Source organism: Ochotona curzoniae, unplaced genomic scaffold, assembly GCF_017591425.1.
Source record: "Ochotona curzoniae isolate NIBS_2020 unplaced genomic scaffold, NIBS_Ocur_1.0 contig_2599, whole genome shotgun sequence".
Lineage (NCBI taxonomy): Eukaryota > Metazoa > Chordata > Mammalia > Lagomorpha > Ochotonidae > Ochotona > Ochotona curzoniae.
The window spans coordinates 1900342-1912747 of NW_024465520.1; the positions used below are offsets into that span (position 1 = coordinate 1900342).

Consider the following 12406-nt stretch of genomic DNA (forward strand, 5'->3'; position numbering starts at 1 on the left):
TAATTATAGGTTCTTGGGTCTGTTAATCAGCCATCTTCCTTAAGGCTAAGCCTGGTACAAATAGCAGAGAAGGATGCAGGAAAATGCCCTGTTTAATTAAAAAAGAATTTAATTAAAAATATTTTTATACACATGACCAATCACCATTATTTATGCAGATGTTCCCTCATGCTTCTATGGAAAGGCTTCTTCCTCCCCACTCCCTGTCCCCTCTTTCTAAAATATGCTGTGCGTCTGCAAGAACTACTGTGCGATGAGAAGCACTAGGGCTGGTAGTTAATACCTATTTTTATCAAAACAGCAGTGCGGCTCACACATCACCCGTGCAGCCGTAACCATAGAAACCCCAAATAGAAAGGGTCTTCGATTATCAACACGATCAAAGGCAAGATAGTTCATGTGCCTCTGGAATAGTTACACTGCAGTCAACTTTAAAGGACAAAGGTGGCTCTTTCCACCTCCACCCTCCCCTCCTTCTATTTAAATGTTAAAGAGAAGTAGAGTGACTTTCAAGTGTGGTGTTTAGAAATGTCTTTCATTTCCAAAGAGTCGGATTTTCGCAAAGTGTTAATAATAGAAAAGACGAAAACCCAGTGCTGTGTGTTTCTAATCTGGCTATGCCACAGAGGAAAGAATTGTCATTTTGGTTTTTTTTTTTTATTAATAAATTTTTATTTTCAATTTTGAATTGTGTGGTACAATTTCGTGTAGGCTTGGATTCCCCCCAAACTCCCACCCCCATCAGATTGTGCCCATTTTGTTACAATAGTGTGGTCCTTCATAAGGAATCACAATACTATCAGTCTCTTATGTAAGTGTACCCCGACATTGTTGGTTCAGACAATGTCAGACAGTCCAGCATCCCGTTGTCTACACAGGTCCAACAGTTTCATAGCGATTCCATCTTTCATCTGGTTGCAGGGATGCATGTTCCATCACACCCCCACGTTTGTATATGATAGACCCCAGTACTCCATCACTATGCATGACCATAAGAGAGAAGCCATGAAACAAGGTCAACAACTATGAGCTACAACAGCCACAACAACAATAACAACATGAACAACAAATTACACTGCCTTGAGGAAAAAGAAAAACCAAAAACACACCACTGAGTAACCAACACACGAGTGACAAAAACGAAACACAGAATTGTCACTTTGAAGAGTTGGAGAATTTGTTAAGGGAAAGCACTCCCTTCATGCAGATGTGCAGACCTGTTTCAGCTTCAGGTCCTCAGTGAGAAGATGACTCTGGGCTCTGTTGACTGCTAGCCATACATTTCATCAGAAAAATTACAGAGGGTGACACAGGCGATGTACTGGCAGTCAAGTTACAAAGGAAACATACCTGATGATATGCCAGCCTAAACGTGGATCTGAATTTGGCTTTATAATTTATGGTTGAAGCAGCACAAAGTGGAGAGGAACGAGAGGACAGGAACAGAAGGCTGCATTGCCCATGCTTGATATTTCCATCAGAGGACATGAGCTATAGATAATCCAAACCAGAGGCTAGCACAAAAGTGTAAGCATATTTTGTAATGCTTGACACAACTATAGGAACAACCTTTGCAAATCTGGCGGAAGTTCTCTGAGTTTTAAATATTTAAATGTATGCTGGATTTTCAGAGCAAATCCACAGGAAGCTAAACATGATCGGATTACTCTTGTATTTAAATTTTTTACACTTAAGACTTACCATGGCAATAGATGGGTGAGTAATGAAATAGCTTAAGAAAACAATTCTTTCCTCATGACCACTTAATAAGAGAATGGATAATCATGGCAGCTTAATAAGAGAATGGATATTTGGCAATTTTATGCTCAATAGTAAATAAACAAGAATGCTAAAAGCCAATATAATACCCGGGAAGAACTCACTATAAAGAAAAAATTGGGTTCTCACCCTCTTTTTTGAGATTTGTTTATTTTTACTGAAAAGGCAGATATCCAGAGAGAAGGAAGGAAAGAGAGAAAGATCCTCCATCCAATGGCTCACTCCCCAAATGCCCACAATGGCCAGAGCTGAGCTGATTCTAGGCCATAAGCCTCCTCCTGCTCTCCCAAGTGGGTGCAGGTTCCCAAGACTTTGGGCCATCTTCCACAGTCCTCCCAGGCCACAAGCAGGGAGCTGGATGGCAAGTGAAACAGCTGAACATGAACTGGTGTCCATGTGGAATTCCCATGTTTGAAAGGGGAAGAACCAGCCAACTGAGGCATCGTGCCAAGCCCAGAAAAATACGTGTTTATGGAAGCATTTAGGAATTTAAAAGTAATTGCCTATGCAGCATTTCCTTTGATGTGAGAGCGATTCTGCAAGGCATGGAAGTTATTTTCCATTTTGCTTTGTTTTGGGCAAACATCGGGTGTGATACAAGCTTTCTGCAAGGAGAAGAAAATTTTTGCTACTTATATTAGCAGTCCAAAATGTTAAAGAAGGAAACCCTAACGCCTCCTTCACTGCTGACAGTAATCATGCTTAAATGAACGATGCTTTCAACATCCAGGGTATTTTAACCACTGGAAGAAGACTTCCCAAACGCATTTTTAGGTAAGTCTCTTACCTTATCTCACGTCTATCCTATTTTTAATTGCAGCTCTACTTTGGATTGAAAGTTTACAGTTCAGCCTTAACTACGATTCTTTTACGCAGTTTCCCTTCCCTTTATTGAAGGATTTGTTCCACCCTTCCTTTTGACATCGATGTATATTCACTCCAGAGTTACAGTGACACCTAGCAGGTATTTGAAGCAGTGTATCTTAGAAAAACTGATCTGGGAGCCTGGTGCAATAACCTAGTGGCTAAATCTCCACCTTCCACATAACTGGACCCCATATGGGTCCAGGTTCCTGCCCGGGTTTTTTCCCACTTCTTAGTCAGCTCCCTTCTTGAAGCCTGGGAAAGAAGTAGAGGATGGCCCAAAGCTTTGCAATGTGGGAGACCTGGAAGAAGCTCCTGCCTCCTGACTTCAGATCAGCTCAGCTCTAGCCTTTGTGGTCACTTGGGGAATGAACCAGCAGATAGAAGATATTTTTATCTCTTCTTCTCTCTGTAAATTTGCCTTTCCAATGAAAATGAATAAATTTAAAAAAATAGTAATAAAGCAAAGCTGAATTGGACAACACAGACTGTCCAGGGAAAAATCATGATCGGTGGGCACCTCTGGAGGACTAACTGATAGAGGTGGAACTCTCCAAAGTTTTATAAACCAAACAGAGACCAAAAGAATACATAAGATCAACAAATCAAAGAGCTGGTTCTTTGAGAAAATCAACAAAATAGATTCTCAACTAGCCCAAGATAAAATACCAATATAATCAGAGACAAAAAGTAAATATAACACGATACCTCAGATATACAGAGAATAATCAGGAACTATTATAAGCAACCATATGCCAACAAATCAGAAGACCTGGAAGAAATGGATGGATTTCTGGACACATACAATTTACCAGCACTGAATCATGAGGTAGTTAAAAATCTAAATAGACCTAACAAGATCAGAGATTAAATCAGTAATTAAATCCCTCCCAACAAAGAAAAACTCAGAACTGAATGGCTTTGCAATCCTTCCATTATTTCTATGAAGCCATAGCCAGATAGAAATGGTACTGGGAAAGAGAGCTACAGACCAGAAACCCTGATGGACATTCTTGCAGAAGTTTCAACAAAATACTAACCAAAAGAATCCCACAATACATCAGATCATTCACCAAGACCAAGTGGGTTTATTTGTGGCATGCAGGGGAGTTTAACATTTGCAAATCAACAAATGTGATATAGCACATCAATAAATTGAAATAAGAATTTGTAAGATCATCTCAATAGATGCAGAGAAGGCATTTGATAAAACCCAACACCACTTCATGCTAAAAATGCTAAACAAGACAGGCATGGAAATAACATTCCATAACACAATGAAAGTAGTATTTAAAAAACCAATGCCACATTATACTAAATGGCAAAAGCCAGAAGCTTTTCCACTCAGATCTGGAACTAAACAAAGATGTCCACTTTATTTCTTTTTTAAAGAGATTTATTTATTTTTTATTGGCAAGCAAATTTATGGAGAGACAGAGAAAAATTTCCCATCATTCCCAAAATAATTATTGGTCACAGCTGAGCAGGTTCGAAGCCAGGAGCCAGGAGCTTCTTTCAGGTGTCCCACATGGGTGCATTGTCCAAGGCTTTGGACCATATTCCACTGCTTTCCCAGGCCACAAGCAAGGAGCTGGATGGGAAGTGGAGCAACCGGGGCATGAACCATCACTCATATGGACTCTGGTGTGTGTAAGGCAGGCACTAACCAATTGAGCCATTGTGCAAGACCCAAGGAAGGATGTTCATTTTCATGATTACTATTCAGCATATTATTGGAAATCCTTGCAAAATTTATTAGGCAAAAAAAAAATGTTAAAGGAATTTACATTGCAAATGAGGAATTTAAAATTATCCCTGTTGACAGATGACATGGTTCCATAATAGGAGAACCAAAACTCTACCAAGAGACTATAGAAACTCATAAGATAGTTTGGCAGGGTAGCAGGATGCAAAATTAATGAACACATACTGATGGACTAATATTTGCAAATAACTCCATGGCTGAGAAAGAACTTATAAGTACAGTCCCTTTTGAAATACCTTGGAATTAACTAACTGGAGGTGCGAAGGACCAGCATGATGAAAATGACAAAACACTAAAAAAATAAACAGAAGAAGACATGAAAAGGTGGAGAGATTTACCATGTTTCTGGATCAGTACAGTCAACATCATCAAAATGTCCATATTGTGAAGAGTAAGATACAGATTCAGTGTAATCCCAATCAAAATCTCAACAACATTCTTCCCCAAAGTAGAAAAGATGATATAAAAACTAATCTGGGAATATAAGAGATCATGACTAGTCACAGCTATCCTGAAGAATAAAAATCAAACTGGCAGAATTCAATCCCAGACCTCAAGACATACTACAGAGCAGTGGTTTTACCAAACAGCCTAGTACTGCTACAGAAATAGAGATGAAGATCAATGGAAAAAACAAACTCCAGAAATGAGCCTATATATCTCCAAGTAATTTTCAACAAGAAAACTGAAAATAACCCTGGGAAAAAGTTTTGTTTCTTCAACAACTGCTTTTGGGATAATTGGATATCAGTTTGTAGAAGTAAGAAATAAGACCCCCACCTGTATCCTTTACAAAGATCAGCTCTTAAATGGATTAGGGATGTAAATATGCCCCCAGAAATCATCAAACTAGAGGGAAACATTGGAACCACTCTACAAGATAGAGGCATTGGTAAAGACTTCTTAGGAAATTCACCAAAAGCACATGCAGTCAAAGCCAAAATAAACAAATGGGACTACATCAAACTAAGAAGATTCTGTACAGCAAAGGAAATGACAAAGTGAAGAAGCAACCAACAGAATGGGACAAAACCTTTGCACACTACGTCACCGATAAGGAATTCATATCCAGAATTTACAAAGAGCTTCAGAAACTCAACAGCAGCAAACAACGCTGTGAAGAAATGGGTGAAGGAAATGAACAGGAATTGGTCTTTTGAAAAAGACAAATAAACACAACAACAACAAAGAGAAAAGGCAAGTAAGCATGAACAAATTCTCAGGCTCCCTAGCTATTAGGGAAACAAAATAAAACCACATCGAGGTTCCACCTAACTCCACGGAGATTGGCCCACATTCAGAAATCTGTGAACATCACCTGGGACTGCTGGCATGGGTGTGTGGAAAAAGGTGCCCTGCTTTACTGTTGGTGGCAGTGTAGGCTGGTACAGCAACTATGGAAGCCAGAATGAAGAGCGCTAAGACAACTGAAAATGGACCCACCGTATAACCCAGTTAGCCCATTCCTAGGAATGTATCCAAAGGAAACGAAAGGTGCATACAAGCAGGCATCATGCAGCCCTGTATTAATAGTAGCATCACCCACAAAAGCAAAGACATGGAAATCATTCAGATGCCCATCAAAAGAAAAATGGATAAAGAAGCTGAGGTGCATCTACTCTATGGGATATTTCTCAGTCATTAAAAATAATGAAATCCTACCATTTGCATCAAAATGGTCCCAACTGGAGATCATTATGCCCAGTGAAGTAAACCAATTTTCAAGAGGCAAATATATGTTTTCTCTGTGTAATATGGTAGAAATGGTGGCGGGGGGTGACGGGGAGAGGATGGCAAGGAAGGAAGCTAAGAAATCATGGAAAATAATAATTTAAAAATTATACATTTTCCTGAATTCCGTATATTTTTAAAGTTTTCTACCAACAATTTCTATGCTGTTTATAAGCTTCTGGAAAATGAAACTATGAAGGAGGATTACCCAGGAGAGAAAAAAAATGGACCTTCATTATAATTACTACGAAAAGTAAGATATACCATTTTGAACATTATATACATGTCTTTCAGTTATAAATTAACATTTTAACTTAAACACAATATAACTGGCCTGTAATTATCCATCTTCAGTTGCTAGAACAAAATACCCTAGGCTGTTTAACATATAGATGATAGAGGTATATTTAGCTCACAGTTTTTGGAGGATGAAAGCCCAAGGTTGGGTGGCTCCATCAGTTTGGTTTCTGGCAAGGGGCTGCCTAACTATACCATGTCTTTGAAGATGGTACCAGGGTGGAACAAGTTGCAACACACAGTGAGGTAGGAAGCCAGAGTAGAAAGAGGCTAGCTTAATCTCCCATTGACTCACTGTTGTGGGAATACATTGGGTATGCAGAGGGATTACACCAATCCATTCTGAGATTGTCTGCCCAGTGATCTACCCACCTCCCACTAAGTTCCACTCCCTAAGGATTTCCCCAGCGCCTGCCACTGCCACAATAAGGGTGAGGACAAAGCCCCAACATGTAAACGCAGCGGGACAAACTGCACCCACAGCATGGCAAAAGCCCACAGCAAATGTTTACTTGTCAATTTTAATATTCATATTTATATGTCTCATGAGTAACCCCTGTTGTATCAGTGAGATTCTAGTTCAACATGGGTTCTTGAGCCTGCTCCCAGATACAGACCTGGTGCTGCGCATTCCCATAAACTTTCCAAATCAAGATAATGCATGCTTCAGATGGAGAACCACTAACACAGAGCAGGAAATTACCTTACTGGCCATCCAATTCCTGTAAGAATATACGAGGGAAATAAGAAGGCTTATGTGGCCAACCTGAATTTGCCTTGATCATTAGTAACAAGAACAGAGCTAGAACTCAGGTCTCCCAACTCCCAATAATACAAGTAGCGGAATGCTATGACACTTGTCAAGTAGAGAGCAGAAAAACAGAGATTCCAATTTTTGGATCTGCATTCCTTTTGGTTTCTAATTTCAATAAATAAATGATCATCCATGCATTTAATTTAGTCTCCAGATGGGATAATGCTACAGTGAGTTTTTTTAAATTCAATTAACATGAGCCAGTAGTCTCCTTACGAAACCCAGCATCCAGTTCTCAGGGTTTTATCATGCACTTTGGATTCTTAGCACACTTCAGTTGCTGGAGCAAGTCAAGACGTGTGACTTACATATAATACATGAATTCAATGAATTTTTCAAAACGTTATGGCATGCTTAAAATCATATTGAGTATGAAGAATTTTCTTTGATACCTTCTCTTCACACTTCATGGTGGTTTACTTACATGGTATACAAACAGATTGGTTAATTTTCTCATATTCATGAAATGCTCAAGTTTTCTTTTTTAAGCAAGTAGAGGTGTCCAGATAAAGACATAAGTGTGATCACAGCGTATACCCTCTTTGTTTGCTGTAATAGCTTTTTTTTTTTTACTTTTCCTTTTCTGCATGTCTCTTCTTTAAAGGATTTTAAATTTTATTTCAAAGGAAGTTACAGAGAGGGAGTGAGGGGAAAGGCATACACACAGAGAAAGATAAAGATCTTTCATCCACTGCTTCACACCCCCACCCCACCCTAATTGCTGCAACAACTAGGCAAGATTGAGCTAGAGGCCTGCAACCTGCCTCCCTCCATGGATGGCAAAGAGCCAAAATATGTGGTCCATCTTGCACTGATTTCCTAGGCACATTGGAAGCCTATTGGACCATAAGTGGAACAGCAACGGCTTGAAGAATACTTGTAAGGGATGCAAACACTGAGAGCAGCAACTTAACCCACTGTGCCACAATGTCAGTTCCTTGTGTCTCTCTTTTTCCCATCTCGTCCCTTCCTAACTTCTTAGCTTTCCTCTTCCTAAATACTACAACCTTGAAGTCCTACATATGTCCTACTAATTTCTCCTTTTACTAAAGAGGCAGATACTAAATCAGATGTCCTAACTGAAGAATAAAGACAATGTTTTTACAGTGAGATGTGCGGTCTTTCGGCACTTACTGAGAGCCAGCTTCCATGACTCCTAAACCCCCTCCTTGTGAACACGAAAAGGTCTCCGGGTCCCAGCCCTCGGCTGAGAACTGTGATGGAAGCTCTTCTCTCTTTGTGTCATGAATCTCACTCATCCTTCTACCTGGAGAGGTGAGGGTACTGGTCCTTCATCACAGGTCCAGGGAAAGAGACTTCTCACTAATAAGACAACTTAAGACATCACTCAATGGAGGCTGGGGAAACAATGAAGGTTTTTGATATTCTCCCTGAGAATTCTCGTAGGCGATGTCAATTTAGCTGCTTTGATGGTGGCTTATAACAAATCATATGAAATGCTGCCTTTTCTCATCTCTTCTCCCAACTTGTAGATGCATAAACACACCAAGCTAGTGGTACACAAGCATTTGATAAAGGAACAGGACCACACTAGACTTCTCTCAGACAGGCAGCCTGCCTCCCTCAGGCTTGGGCGGGAAAGTAAACGCTTAAATAGAAGAGCTGCATTATTACTTGGGACTGAACTTGCTCATTGCCAAATGAGTCTGCAGTTGAGCATGAAGCCCATGGGTTTCTATCCAGCATATGGGAAAGGGGTAACCCCACAGCACACTCTAAAAGGACAGGAGAAATAGGCTGTGCCTCAACTGTCCTGCTTTTCAGTGTAAAAGTTACATATTCACTGTGAGATACAAGAGTCATTTATCTGCATGGAAATATAAGGGTACCTCAAAAAAGTCTACAGAAGAATGTAATTGAAAGAGAGGTATATTTTAGACTGAAGAGATTTTGAAATCTATTCAAAGCTTTCTCATAATACACATTCTTTTTTACAAATCAATCATGCCTGGATTGATCTCTATGCATGAATCTAAAGTCATCTTTCAATTCCATTTTCGTGTGTCTTAGCATTCTATTACATATGAGTGAATATTTTTCGAACAACTTTCTAGAGTGATGATTTTTGAGAGAGGAGGCATTCAAGAGACAGCACTAGAGAGCTCCCATCTGCTGGGTCACTCCCCAACAAACTGGAAAAGTGATCAAAGCTGGGATCCAGGAACTCAACCAGATCTCCATGCAGATGGCAGAGACCCAAGTACTTGAGTCAATAGCTGTTGCCTTGCAGGCTGTACATGAACAAGAATCTGGAATCAGGAGTGAAGCCAGGACTCAATCCCAGGCTGTATGGACTGAAGGCATCTTAATAGCTAATGCCAAGTTTCCAACTCTGGCCTTAAAAGTTTGAATCATATCCTGAATATATTTTTTCCATATCTTCCTTTACAGAATCAACAAGACTTCCTGGGAAATCAAGTCACCTGGAAGAGCACCATTTCACCCTTTTAAGTGGTTACCTGAAGCTTATGTTGTTGTCCTATAATCTAACCTCTTAAAATGTTGCAATAAACATCTTTGTCTACGCACATTTAAGAATGTGTGTTTTCACTTGTGTGGGATAGACTCCCAGGATTCAGATTGCTAGGTCAGAAGTTGAGATGTATTTTAAGTTCTCGTGGTGGTGCTGAATGGCTTTCCTAATGTCTGCTAAGGATTCAAATTTCCACTAGAAATGTGTAAGCATCCACTTTTCCCTGCATCCCTGCCAGCAATAACTGTTACTTGGTATTATAATTGTTGCTAAACTGCTAGAGGTAAAATGATAGGCTGTTACTTTATTTTCCATTTCTGTGACTACTTGTGAGTTTGAACAACCTTTCTCATGTGTAGTCGTGGTGGAATCGCTCCCCCACAGACTCCCTTTTCCAACCTTTGTTCATGTTGCTGCTACTTAGGCGCAGATCGCCATTCTAGGTGTTCTGCATGTATTAGCGACAGCATTACTCTGCCCTCTCAATTCAAATGATTTTTTCTCAATACCATTTTTGTGTATTGACTTTGTACCATCCTTTCCCACTTAGAAATATTAACATGGTTCTATAGTCAGGTGTGCCTAGTCTTTATTTATGGATACTGAGTTACTCTTTTGTAAAGAATAATTTCCAAAGCAATACTGTATACATTGAGATCTACAGATCTCCTTGTAGGAGCTTTTTATTTTATCATTTACATTTTGATCCCGAATATAACTTTGTAAGTGGTTAGATAAATGCCCAATTTTGTCATCTTCTAAATGGATAGCCAGTCAATGGGCACATACCACTGTTCAATAAGCCATCTTTCTCTTACTGATTGAAATACTACCTCTGTCAAATTCTCATTTATACTGAAGCCTGTTTCTGGATATTCTATTATTTTTCTAGTCCAATGTCATAATGATTTGGCGATAAGGGCTTTATAGTGTATTCTTTTATCTGGTTAAGCAGGTTTCTTATGCTTTTGTTCTGCATCCAATTTCAACCTGGAAGTGCCAAGAATTGCCGCTGGAATTGTATTGGATGGTATATTAATTTGGGAGAAATTGGACTTCTCGGGAAGCTCATCAGGGAGAAGATGACATAGGCTACTGGATTTTTCCACAAAATACACACAGAAGAAAGAGGAACTGAGATAAACAATAATGATACTAACAGCAAAGTCTATGAGAAATCCCATGGAGCAAGAAGATCAGTTGGGAATGCTATATACAAGAGTGTGAAAGAGGTGAGCAGAGTAGCAGCCTCTAGTTCAGGTTGGTGACACACGGGGAAGGACACTTCAGTGGGGGGAAACACACAAAACATATTCATTGATGTTCTTTTGGCTCTCTAGTATGTCCATGGGTTCATTAGCACTCAGCTCCTGCCACACACAGTGTACATAACAGGCTACTCTCTGGGGTCAGTGTTAACAAGGACGTCTCAGGGTGGCGCAAAGTACTTCCTGGCAAGGAGCTGACCAGAACACATGCAGTCAGAGCAGCCTTCAGCATTCTTTCCTTACAAATTCAGGGACTGGTGGACTTCCACTGTTTTTTTTTCTCACCAAGGCTCTAAATTGACCTACGGAGTTGGCTAGGTAAGCATTTCCCAGACTTGGCACTGTTGGCACTTTCAGTCATATGATTAATTACCGGTTATAGGAGGATGCCCTGCACAACATCGAAGTTCAACAGCATCCTTGGCCTCTGCCTGTCAACTGCCAGTCTCATATCTCTCCCAGTCATAACAAGCAAAAGATACTTCCTCAGTTGATGTCTCCTGGGGATCAAAGCAATTTTGGGGAAGAACCATTGGGATGGTGGGATAATAACAAATAAAAGTGATAACTGTAGTTTGGAGTCCTTCTATATTACATCTAATCAACTCAATAGTTGATATTCCTCAAGGAACAAGAATAAACACTGTTAAATAACTGGATACCCGAGGCTTACAACTTACAGAAAAAAAGAAACGAATAGAAACAAAAGCACTGGAATAGACAGCAAAATTTTTGAACAGGCATATTAGACATTTAAACATGTAAGTGGAAATCAAAATAAACAAAGGGAAATATTAGGTCTAATAAACCTGGCACTTGTAAACTATAACAATATGAGAAATACAGCAGTTTCTTTCATCTCAAATAGATTCAAACAAGATAATAGACACGCTGAAGAAATGAATTAGGTAAACAGAAAATTCAGTTGAGAAATGATTCAGGAAAGACTGAAAACACACAAATATTTTGGACACGTTAGGAGACTATGTGAGCCTTTGCCCCACTTGTGAAGATGCTGCCCAGCACATGGGTCTCCCACATCAGTGTCTGGGCTGGAGCTCTGCTGAGTCCAGTTCCTGGCTGATGCACACCCTGGGAGTAGCAGCAGCAGAACCAGGTCCTTGTGTTCCTGCCATCGTGTGGCAGGCCAGGTTGGAGGTCCTGGCTCCTGACTTCAGTGCTGTGCAGACCCGGATGTTGGAGAGTGAACAAGTGAGAGAAAAAATAACTGTCTCTCTCTGCTGCCAATACTTTGCTTTTCAAATAGAAAGAAAAAATTAAAAAGAAATTTTAAACTTCATAAAGTTTTAGTAGACAGCAGTGAAATAGTGGCTCAACATCTAGATAACAGACATACCAAATATGCAGCAAAATAAAACCATAGAAAAGAGTTA

At 39.8% G+C, this 12406-nt stretch overlaps 1 protein-coding gene across 1 annotated transcript in view; it reads right to left on the reverse strand.

Moving 5' to 3' along the window:
* The window catches only part of SLC9A9 (solute carrier family 9 member A9), a 562224-nt gene that overhangs the window by 402374 nt on the left and 147444 nt on the right, over positions 1-12406 (reverse strand). The window lies entirely within an intron of this gene.